At 37.4% G+C, this 12,453-nt stretch overlaps 1 long non-coding RNA gene across 3 annotated transcripts in view; it reads right to left on the bottom strand.

Moving 5' to 3' along the window:
- Positions 1-759: 759 nt before the first annotated feature.
- Positions 760-12,453, bottom strand: part of LOC117298793 — a 61,870-nt gene continuing 50,176 nt past the window's right edge. For all 3 annotated transcript variants that reach the window (XR_004519993.1, XR_004519994.1, XR_004519992.1), the window contains exon 5: positions 760-1,770. This is a non-coding gene — a long non-coding RNA (uncharacterized LOC117298793). The remainder of the gene's footprint in view (positions 1,771-12,453) is intronic.

The following is a 12,453-nucleotide window of genomic DNA, read 5'->3' on the forward strand; positions in this document are numbered from 1 at the left end:
TTGATTCTTGTTTGTTTTGCGGCATTCTTGTCCTCTACCGGTGTAGGTATTACTGAACAATAATCCGTCTATAGTTTAGGAACAAATACGAACTTATTTCTTCCTCAGTGCACTATGCATAATCTTCTTTTAATACTTGAAGAAATGCCAGAACGCATATTCTTTTGTAAGTTCCCTTCAAATTGTGTAGTTGCATCGTGAACTTGAGTGCATTTTTTAATCCTTCATTTCAAACAATGAATACAATTGATTAATTTTTTACTGATGTACAACTGATCTTTTAAGACTCAGACTGGTTGAGTCAATGACAAAAAAGGCTTGTATAAGAACATCTGATACTTGAAAATGGCTGCACGAATTGGCAATAAAATTGTTAAGAAAACCTCTGAGAGAGTAATGTTTTCATGGTTTGTTTGAGGTTTCCGCCTTTTGTAAACTTTTGAATCCGACAGAATCTTAATCTTCTTTGAGAGCGAGTTCAGAAGTTTAAAGGCAACACATTTTAGAGCGTGAAGGGCAAGGTTACGTTTGGGTGGAGTAAGGGTAGGTTTGGGATTATAAGCGTGTTACTTTTTAATTAGTAGTGTAGTTGAATAAAGTAAACACATATGCATGATGCTATTGCTCTGTAAGTCGTTTATTGAAGTATATTTAGAGAACCGGAGTATTTATAATTTTCAGGCAGTAATGCTCTCAATTGTTTGTAAATATTAAACAAATAAAGGATAACATAAAATAAGTTATTTAAAACTTTTTATCTTTATCGTAATATTAAACATTTTTCATCATTTTCAACAAAAACCTTTCAAGAAAAGTGTTTTGAAATAAATATATTTCTCACCATCACGGAGACATCGTGTTTTTCCCTCCATATCTATTTCTTAATATCTCTTTTTGTTTGCAATTAAGGAACAGTTCAGGAACTCACTGAAACAAACTACTACGGGTGAACCTCTTGTGATATTGAATTAGAAACCCCATTGGATGAAGATAACATCATAGCTGAGACACGGTGACTAGCTGTGAATGTGAACATCATCACTAGCTCAGATTCTCACATGCCACAGTGGGATGGACACTAGAAGGCATGAGTCGCGGGTTCTAATCCAACCCTGGTAGTATCTGTGGATTGTTCTTATTACACGACGGTATCAGGTCCAAACCCAACAATATTTTACACCTTCCAGGCGGCCCCCTTCCAAACCACGGAGGCAGGCTTGAGGTTTGGCGTTTGGTCCGGCTCAACGTCAGAAGGAAACAAGGCTTCAAACTTGGCGGCACAATGGTCTGAGCAAAAACGCCCAGGACATTGTTTTTAAAAACCACTCATTTAGTACTAAGGGACTTGGTAATGTGATATCCTCCAACAGCTATACTGCTTTTTGCATCTTGCATTTCCACAGAGGGCGCACTTTGTGTTAACACGAGGTGTCAAAGGTCACGCAAGGAGTTGTACAATTTGGGCTTGATACATCTCCTTTCTCTATTTTAATTCATTGCAAAACCAAAACCGAAACTAGTGCGTAAAAGAGTTCGATCCGAATTGGCGGCTTTGGCTACAGCTATGACTGTTGCATGGTGACGCGGCAAAACAGCCGTAGCCATTTAGACGCAGATTCGGAGGATTTTTTTTTTGAAATAATATGAAAAATGGCTGGCCTGTCATTTCATCTCTGGAATCGTTTCCAATCCACTCCAAGTTTCCAAGTAGTTGGTTCGCTGGCGACATCAACCTGGAAACATCGAACTCCTTCATCGTTTGCTGCAAATCTGAACATTGTTAAGAAAAAGAAGAAAGAAAACAGAACCTTAATGTTGAGTTTTGGGTTGTGTGGATAGATCCCTGTGTGCACGAACACTAATAATCACTGGCTCTACATCTATCAACAAGGGACGAAATTATCTACTCTTATGTTCGATGAACTGGACAGGCAAATAGCCGTCGTCAGAAAAACTTTTTATGTGGAGAAGAACGGATCAAGGGATGTTTCCTAAACCCTGCCGAAAAAAGGCACAGAGGGAAATCGTTCAAAAAAACTCCACTAGAGCAACGAAGTATTAATAACACAATGCCAACATCACAATCTCAAGCAATCTTCTTGTTGTTGCTGCACATTTTTACGACCAAAAACAAAAAAGGCAAAAATACTACCACGAATCCAAAAGATTAGTTCATTAACTCCACTGTTCAATAATACAGTGATTTCACTCAACAATACCCATTAGAACAGTAAGTCAACAATTTGAGTTGGTTTTCAGTGAGATTTGAAACTTTGCCTGTGTTGGTAAACAAACAGTGACATCGTTGACGACTTTCTTAATTAGTTAGTGACTCGACGTTTCGGTCACTGCACTTATTGTCTTCACGAGAAAATCTTGGGTTCTGGTTTGGTTTGTGGTAAACCATGTCACTCTAGCGTTTCTCAGTGTGAGTCACAACTCAACTCAACGTTTCAACAAGCCAGATCTGGTCTTCATTTGAGCAACTATTGTTCAACACACCACTTTACCCATGTTTTCATATTAAATAAATTGTAGATTCAGTAAGTATAAATTTATCAACATTTTTCTTCTTCATCGTTCTTACATGTGAAATTAATAAATTAAATGAAACGGAATTATCTTTCCCTGTACCGCCCTAAGCTACTGGATACACAAGTACCCAGTACCCACCGCATGGGTTCATTTTTGGCGACCCTGACCCATCGAAGCTGCTAGTTTGGTAGTGTTTGTTCAACGACACGCTCGGCTAGTCCATCACCACAGCCCTCTCGCATGGCTAAAGATTAACAAAAAACACTATTTTTTGACGAGGACTATTTTCTCAGTATAAAGGAAACAGGGACAGAAAGGGGATTTTTGTGATAAGCCGGGTGAAAGGGGAAATATACCTATAAACTCACGTTTTTCTTTCAGTTGTAATGAACACAAATGTCTGAACTGCAAATTACGTCTAAACTATGTTTAGGCATGGGAGATACCTCCATGGGCTACTTCCATGAGGATACACACAAGTGTTATTATGCCTTACTCATCCTTCTACAAATCAGTCAAACAATGGGATTATTTGTCCTGGTGTAAAGACTGAGCGAAAAGTGATTAAATATAACTGTGAAGCATTTTAAATATCTTGATTAAAATGTCACTCGTTGCTTTTAGTTGTTGGTACTTTTACTACCATGACACAAACTGTTCAACATAAAAGTCTGAAAGTGTATTACACACATCGTCTATTTTCTTATATTCAGACCCTGGTATGAAACCTAAAAGAGCAACGGCCAAGACGAGATACATACGATACATGTCAGTACCCTGTCCAAGTTCTGTCAACTTGGTGGAAGTTTTAAAGTTTGGCCAGTTTGTCTAAACTCAGGCAGTTTGACTCTAGGTTTTATACGAGTAATAGTTGAATACGAACAAAAGATGGTGGCGCCCTTCAATGCACACCGCAAAATGGACCCTGTTTGTCTGCTGTGGTGCTTTCAACTCACTCCCGCAACCAACCAACTACACATATATAATGTATATTCTGGTGTGTTATTTCCTTCTTCAAATGAAACCACATAACCGTGTCTTAAGATTCATGTAAACGAAACAGTTTTACAAGATAACTAACAAGAAAACGACTTGTACACACTTCATCGGCAACAAAACTTTCTATATTCCATAGACGAAGTTCGATGCATTCCGGTACGTGTTGTGAGATAAGCGTACTCTGATTATGAAATATTCCTTTATTCACATCTTCAAAAGACGACATGGAAAACAAAAAGGGTGAGAATATCTACAATTCGTCTCGATCTACTATGCGAAAGTAGTGGTACAGGCCGATTTACTACCTTCTGCGCCAGGTAGTAGTTAATAAACAGGATAGTGTTTTTTCAGTACTGAGAAGTCTCCCGTATTCCGAAAATCTAATCTGCGGTAATAGAAAAGTCTCCTAAATTCCGACAAATTTACTCTGTGGTTGTAGAATATAAAGCAAGACAAGTTCTCAAAGCACACAATCTACCCAGAGATACACACATGGTGTTACCGGAAACCTAATACACATTTATACCTCACCATGCAATGCTTCAAATCCCAAATCCGTACGTAATCATCAAATATTTGAAAGATTGCCAATAAAACATTCCGATATTCCCTTTTTCGAACACCCTTTCCGAACACGTTTTTTTTCGAGCGTCTTTTTCACCAGTCACCATTTCGACAGTACATAAAAATAGTTAATTCCAGTACACATTTTGTCATAAAAGTGCAAAGACCCGCTGACATGTTTCCAATTTCCCATGGAATATAATTAAAGGCTTGCCCTATCTCCACACCAACTGCCTCTGTATTTCCTGGTATAACTAAATGACTTATTTATAAAGTTACATTTATTTTAGCCGAAGGGGATAGCAGAATGATATATGCATGTCAAAGAAGCTCATTAACCCCATTTGGCAGATGGCTTTATAAATTTGGAATCAAACCTGTGTTTCAAATTATGATAATTGAATGAAACTTGTTATACCAAAATAGAGATTAAAAATAATGTGATAATTAATGTCAAAATAGAGATTCAAAAATGTGATAACTGATATACCAAACGAAAGATTTAATAATGTGATAACTGATATACCAAACGAAAGATTTAAAAATGTGATAACTGATATACCAAACGAAAGATTTAAAAATGTGATAACTGATATACCAAACGAAAGATTGTGAAAATTTGAGCTTGATTGGTCGTCGGAGTTGCGAGATAAATGAAAGAAAAAACACCCTTGTCACACGAAGTTGTGTGCTTTCAGATGCTTGATTTCCAGACTTCAAATTCTAAATCTGAGGTCTATAAATCAAATTCATGGAAAATTACTTCTTTCTCGAAAACTATGTTACTTCAGAGGGATTCGTTTCTGACAATGTTTTATACTATCAACCTCTCCCCATCACTCGTTACCAAGTAAGGTTTTATGCTAATAATTATTTTGAGTAATTACCAATAGTGTCCAATGCCTTAACGCTGCAAGCTACTATGAAACTAGAGATTTAAACTGTGATAACTGTTATATCACGATATATATTGAAAATGTGATAAATATTATACCAAACAACCCAATTCGATGACAATTTATACACAACTGCATGATGTGTTTGACGACAAATTTATGATTACATGATGTTTTAAAACCCAACAATCTTTCGATCCAAACCAGACTAAAAAAGACCTTACAAAGGTACACAGCCCTCGATACAATTTGCTAAAAACTAGAGCATTAAAATGTGTCTTTGTGAAGCGATGATATTGCTAAGCCAAGGGGGAGGGGGAGGGGCAGTAAGCTCAATCAATAAGAAAAGCAATTTATTAACAAATGTCATAAATGCCAGTGAGAAATTCACTCAGAGCTTAATTTGTAATGACTGTAATTCGTTTTATTGGCAAGTTGATTTATTGAGATATAGTTCACTTTGAGGTTCAAGTATCTTCAGATATTGTGACAATAATTATTAAAAGTATATTCAAAGAGTATTTTTATGCGGGCATATGCCTGCACGCAACTCAACATCTACCTGCGATTTAGGAGACAGATATGCAAGAAAGAAAAAAACACCTTTTAAAAAAATAGTTTTTTTTTCTCCTCAATTTCTTCTTTTACATTATGCCCTAAAGGCAGTGACGTACATACCCGCAAATAACTTATATAAAAAACTTCATTTTCCCCCACCTTCGTCTCCGTAGTATAAAAAAACCACCACTATCAAAAACACAATTTATCATGAGTAGTTCCCGGTTCCATCTCTTTCATGGACTCCTGTCAATAACCCGAAGCAACCACGGTTCCCTATTCAAGCACACCCTACAAGGGTCACGACCCCTAAGATTGACCTAGCCTCCCCTCGGGCGGTTTTTCCTACCCGTTCCCGACCGCACTCGTCAAGATAATAGGCCTAGCAAATACCGGATTTGAACAGCCTAACAAAAACGAAATAAAAAGTGCTGGTTCCAACCTGTCTGATGTTGGAACACTTTGGAGCGTGATAATTGATATCCTAACGCCGTATACTAGAGTCGTAATGATCTAGGGGTCGAAGAGGTGATAGGCAATATTTTTATATTTTATGAGAGCCAATGATCCACGTATGGAGCGGTTCCTCATTTATTGGTATCCACGAATAAGGAAATACATAAACATGTACATGTCGTTTTAGAATCAAAGATAACAGCACCATTGCTCTATTGGTAAAAAGGGGCGTGGCTGTGCCTCGAGATTTCCACAGTTGTTAATTCCTAGGAAAACTAACTTTTCTCGAATAGCTTGTTTTAGTTAACTCAAAAGCTTGTAATGTTTTATGAACCCGGGTCCGGTGACAAGTAGGACTTTTGGACTGAGAGAAATTACATTCCAAAGAAAATGACTTTGGTATTGAAAATAGTTCACCAAACCAAAAGTTAGGAGAACCAAACATCAGTTGAGAGATCTTCTATTAGGAAGGAAACTGTGTTTAAAAAAGGGCAAACGAAATTTGCAAGTGGCCAACACTAACGTCAAACATCTTGGAAAGTACGGCCTGCCCGCATGTTTAACAACTATACACGTTCATTGCTTCACTCGTTCATGGGAACATTTGGTGAAATCTACGGTGCGCCTTGACCGGATGTACACGCATCCGGCCACGGGTCGCCCAGCTCCTCGGGCTACCCCATTGTTTCGAAGTAACTCGGTGTAAAAAAAAAACCTACCCAAGGAGAACGAATTTTCCGGGAAAAGTGTTTTTTAAACAATAAAAATAACTTTGAGGTTTTAGATGAATATCTGTCCTTCAAAGTACACCAGGTTAATGATCGGAATGACCTCATTTATTTAGCGAATATTAAATATTTGGTATTGCGGAAATGACTAAAACAATTCCTATAATTCAAAGCACTTAAGTTTCTCTAAAGACTTATAAGAAAACAACTTCCCCCTTTAGGGAAATAAAACAATCTTTCAACTCCCATATCCTCCTTCTTAATCCAGACCAATCGATTGTCCATTGTGGGGAGGATCTTAAAGGTTTAAGACAAAATATCGATGAGGGATTAACTTTTAACTCATTACGGAGAGATAATGGCACATCTTTTGTCATTCATGTTATCGATTGGGGAGTCAAACAGGTTCTTGGTAAGGTGGTTGGGTCACATCATCATATGACGTTAGGTATAATCTTGGCGGGTGATTCCTCCCTCCTAACATCAAGGAAGGACCTGCCACACCCACAAAATGATTTCTGCGCCGGCATAATAATAGTAATAATACAACATTTTATAAGGCGCACTTCCTGTCGAATTGGTTGGAAGTGTTAAGTTTCTGGTGGAAGAGAGTGATGTTGTGCATGGTATCTGAGGTCTTCAGGAAGTGAACTCTAGAGTCATGGTACAATGTTGGAAGTCGAAGGCAGCCCCCTGTTACATTCAAAAAGCCCCCTGTTACACAAAAAAAAAAAATCTGTTTTTGTTTTTTTACATTTCGTCTCTACAGTGTTTCTTGTCTGCTTTTCGTTTTGAGTGATTTTTATTCGTAGACAAGTTTGAGTTCTACAAGTCCTTTCCATTTCTGGTGTATAATATGGATGTGGACTTACAAAAGTGATAGAATACAACTGTTTTGGTCTGTGAAGATTGCTACAAATCATCAACAGTAACTCACTTAAATGACCAAGAAGAACTTCGCGTCGTTAAATAAAAATGGCTTCGTTTTGTTTACCGTTTACTCCTCATAGTGTTGTGGTACTTTCCTTTTCTTAAAAAATAACACGCCTCCAGTAATTATGTAAATTCTTCCTCACAAACATGTCTCAGGTAAAAGTTAGATGGATATAAATTCACATAACAACCCACTCTGTAATGTCACTCCATGGTCACTCTTAACACTCACCAAAGTGTTTTAATTAGCAGATACCCCCAGAAGCCACAAACACAATTTGATTCCCCCTTGAAGACGAGAGCGTTTGGTAAAGTCTCCCGCTAAGGATCCTTTCAAGAGGAGGTGTATGCGTGGGATACTTCCAGGAGAACCATCAAAGTTTGGTCATTAAACCCTCAGCCCTCACGCCCCGTTGGTTCAGCTTTTGTCTAGGTGTGGCCTGGGTGCCGTTTTCGTGGTACTGATTTCCTAAGCCGGTGACAATTAAACCTTCATCGAGGCGTCAGGGGGTAATTTACTCCGGCGTGATGGCTTGGGAAGGGGGCGTGATGAGGTCCCCAAAAATTCCATCCCACATAACTTGCTCCCCCAACTAATAATGCATCATCATCTTGATGGGGAAAATATCTCCAGGTTATAAAACGTTACGACCATGGAATTTTAAGTTGAGTTGTCAAGCTTTTGTTCGAGTGGTCGTAAATGGAGGCTAAATTCACCCGTTCGTTTTAACAATTCCAAATAGCTGGAAATTATTAGCTTAGAGTGTTTTCATTGTACTTAGCTTGGAGATAGAACAGACCAACAAGTGGTTGACGGCTTTCTTTGAATTCATGAAATCTAGAAATTAGTTCTTTGAGCATCAACGAATCTCCAATGCATAGACCACAGACTTAGGGTTGGCAAAACAATATTCATATCTTTTGAATAACTTGTGAATGTTTTCCAGGACAACCATGCATATAGTAATCAAGTGGAAAGAGCGGAAAAGCAGATACACAAATATCTGCAAAGTAGTACCACACGACACCACCATGGCTTTATAGGCTCGGTGCGTACCATGACTTCTTAACAAATTCCTTCAAATTAATAACAACTTTTAAATTGTTTTGTTTTCTTCTTCTAACCCGATAAAGATAAAATGTTGTCAAATGACTCAGATAATGAATTGACTGATTGATTTAAATATCAGCTTAAAGGCATTTGGTTTATGTAAACTTTATATTCTTTAATCTTCTATAAAATTGTAGATATACAACATAAAACTAACATGTACAAACTGCATTTCAAAAAGTGCTATCTATTTTGAGATATCGCCGAATATCTGGAGTGGTTATGTCCACACAGGAATAATAGTCCGTAGTTGTAATAATATACAATCAGAGAAACGCTTTATGCAGAATCGTTTCTCATGGTGAAATCTTATTGAATCTATTTCTCTTAAACCACATTCCTAAGAATGGAATCATTTCTCAACACATTATACATTATCAACAGTTTCAGTGATTCTGGCTATTATTTTTTTAAGTAATAGCCAAGGGTATATCCTCCCTTTTTCCAATTTCATCTACCAACAAAATTGCACCATGCAGCCAATGCCAACAGAATTACCAAAACATTCCAACGTAGGAATGTTTTTACAACTTCTCAAAGTTACTCCGATAATGAACTTAATCCACGTCAACCAACGAACACATTCCATCAGTGACTAAGCACATTATAAATGTTGTTGAACTTCTTTAGAAATCACATGAAAAGCAAGATTAGTAAGCCTCAACATGAAGACGTGAAGTGTGTACATTCATTGACAAAGTACGGACATCAATAAATGACCAACAAGAACACCACAAAACCCGGCCATGCCGCAGCGGTTTCGCAGAAACCACTATAGACTCCCACGCGTTGTTTCAACATCCATCAAACTTGGCCAACATGGCGGACCCCAATCATCTTAGGATTCTCCTTAAATCTTTTTAGGCAAACAAAAGATGAAATCGATCTATAGTCAGAGTCGCTTCCAACTCAAAGACATCAACCAGACCTTTCTTTCATCTGAGTTTCACTCATTTCTTTTGCTCCCATTCTTAAAATCCATCAAAGATTTCGAAGGATATCGGTCAATCTGTTTACCACTGCGTCCTTCCACATACAACCACCCTTTTCATGGGCGTGGCTAACCTATATCTCACCTCTTTTGATAGACAAACTGAATTCTTGTCAATGAGGTTTTTAGACCCCCACGGGAGACAGAAAGTCTTAAGCTGTAGACGTATGACCGATAATGCATCTAGGGATTATGGAGGAAGACAAAAAGAAATTCTTTTTCAATCGATAGGATGTCCGAAAAGTCTTATGGATGATGCGTGTGAATGTGGTGAACATGATGATATACCCAATCATCACTACATTGTACTTCCATGCTCCATGTTCCATACCACTGCATTTAAAGGCACTGGACACTTTTGGTAATGGTCAAGGGCCATTTTTTTTACTTGCCTTCGAATGATACAAACAACATGGCAGCACATAGTAAATGCATTCTGTTATAGAATCATAATTGGGTAATAAGTGTTACATCAGTTGGACTCGATGCTTTAATGTTAGAGGCACTGGACACGTTTTGATCAAAGACAAGTATTATCACTTGGTGTATCACAACACTATGCATAACATAACAAATCTGTGACAAGTTGGGCTCAACTGGTAATCGAAGTTGCAGGAAAAGAAAAGGAACAACCACCTTGTTGCACAAACTGGTGTGCTTTCTGAAGTTTATACAGATTCAAATATGGTGAGAAAATACTATCTTAAAAAATAGGTTGTACAGATGAAGTCGTTTCTTACAATGTTTATACTATCAACAACTCTCCTTTGCCCGTTACCAAAATAAGTTTTTATGTAATAATATTTTGAGTATTTACCAAACGTGTCCAGGGGTGGATTTCACAAGAATAGTCTAATCTCAAGTTAGGACTCGTCATAACTGAGGACTATCTTTGTGAAATCGACTACTGAGCCTTTATGGTTCCGGCACCCCTTCTCAGAATACCCAATGAAGAAACCGACGTTTCATACCCATCTCCATAATCATTACACCACGGCGGTAAAGGATTAAAGCTACCCCCCCCCTTAAAAAAAAAAGTGGAACCAAATTGGCGCGGTTGAGTAGCAATCAACATGGTGCCATCTTTTCGTTATGACCGCCTGAGTGGCTTTTAAGTACCTCCAAATCCATCGAGGTTCCTCGATTTGAATAAAAATGATCGATGGAAGTTGATAACACGTGAAGGACGAATGCCATTAAGAATACACACATGCACAAAACACAACCCCAAGTGCCCAAACAACAAAAACACATTTGTAGGTTATAACCATTTACAAAAGTCCACATGTAAAGGAATTTATATAGAATTGTATTGAATTAGCCGACACCAAGGTCCTCAGGCAATACTATATCACAGACTTTGAAAATGATTTGAAGAAGTAAAAGACATTATTCACGACAAATAGAAAAACCTCGAGGAGTCGACAATTTTGACATGTTGCTCTGATTTTTAACGACTACTCTTTTAAAATGTCACAGCAATCTACTGTCATACTCTTTAATTTTATTTGCGAGTGAAAAGGCACAATCCCAATTGACATCGGGCCTAAGAACAATCCACTAACTTCTTTTTGGAGAACCAAAAAAAGTTTTTATTTAAGTAATCTTACAAAAAAAGTTTATTTGGGCGACCATGCAGTCTTTCTAGATCGAACTCACACAAAACGTCCTCTTAAAATAGTTTTTTTTTTCAAAGTAATATTTCCGTTTGAAACCCAATTAATAAACGTCAAATTTACCTGAAAACAGCCAACTCTTTCCCCTCGATATTTATGTCAGTCGTAATGATACACCTGTTTTAATTTGTATTAAAAGGCCAGTTCCAAATGTCATGAAAACCTTTTTCAGTTTGAAATACTAAAATAAGCCCCAAACCTCCCAAACATAGAATTCTCGTTCTGGTTTGTTAAATCATGTAATCCAGGAGACAAAGAGAAAGTACTATGCCTACATCAATCCATTTAATTTCAATGAACATTTCACATGTTGATTGTTTGAAGTAGACAATACAGAAGAAAGCCAATTATGGTTAAGTGTTTGCATGTCGACTGTTGAATGCATACATTAAGCAAACATACTTGAATTCTAAAAGTACAAATCAAACAATTTTTAGTGAATTGCGGTAAAATATCCACCACGCTTATGGTTTATTTGTCAGGTTTTGTTCTGCAATATCTGTCCGTAGAACTGCAATACTATAATTAATTTAGCTCACTTTGGAGTGAGGTTTGGAATTAAAGAGCATTGAAATAAATCATTGTAAAAGAAGATTCGGTTGCACTTTCGATCAGGGGCGTTCAATTATTACAATTGCAAAACAACTATTTAAAAGAAGTCAACTCAACCATCATACACGTCCACAAACCAGTTAGACCCGCCCTCAATGGTGCCATACAACACGGAACCCTTTTCCTTTTGAAACTCTAATACATCTAGAAATCTGTTCCTGTTTAAATACAATGGATTAAACTCTCGTAGCCGCGGCTTGCGCTTCAAGGTTTTTGCAGAACAATTCCTTCCAAATACACAAAGAATGCACTCTAATGAATGGATTACTAGCAAGACCTAGAATTGTATTCTTTGAGAAGTTCTGATATACTTGTCAAGGAACCACCTCAAGATTTAGTTTGTTTGTTACTGTTTATTTTGTACGAACTTGTAAGGACTGTTTTATTTATGGGT

This window comes from Asterias rubens, chromosome 13 (assembly GCF_902459465.1).
Source record: "Asterias rubens chromosome 13, eAstRub1.3, whole genome shotgun sequence".
NCBI classification, from domain to species: domain Eukaryota; kingdom Metazoa; phylum Echinodermata; class Asteroidea; order Forcipulatida; family Asteriidae; genus Asterias; species Asterias rubens.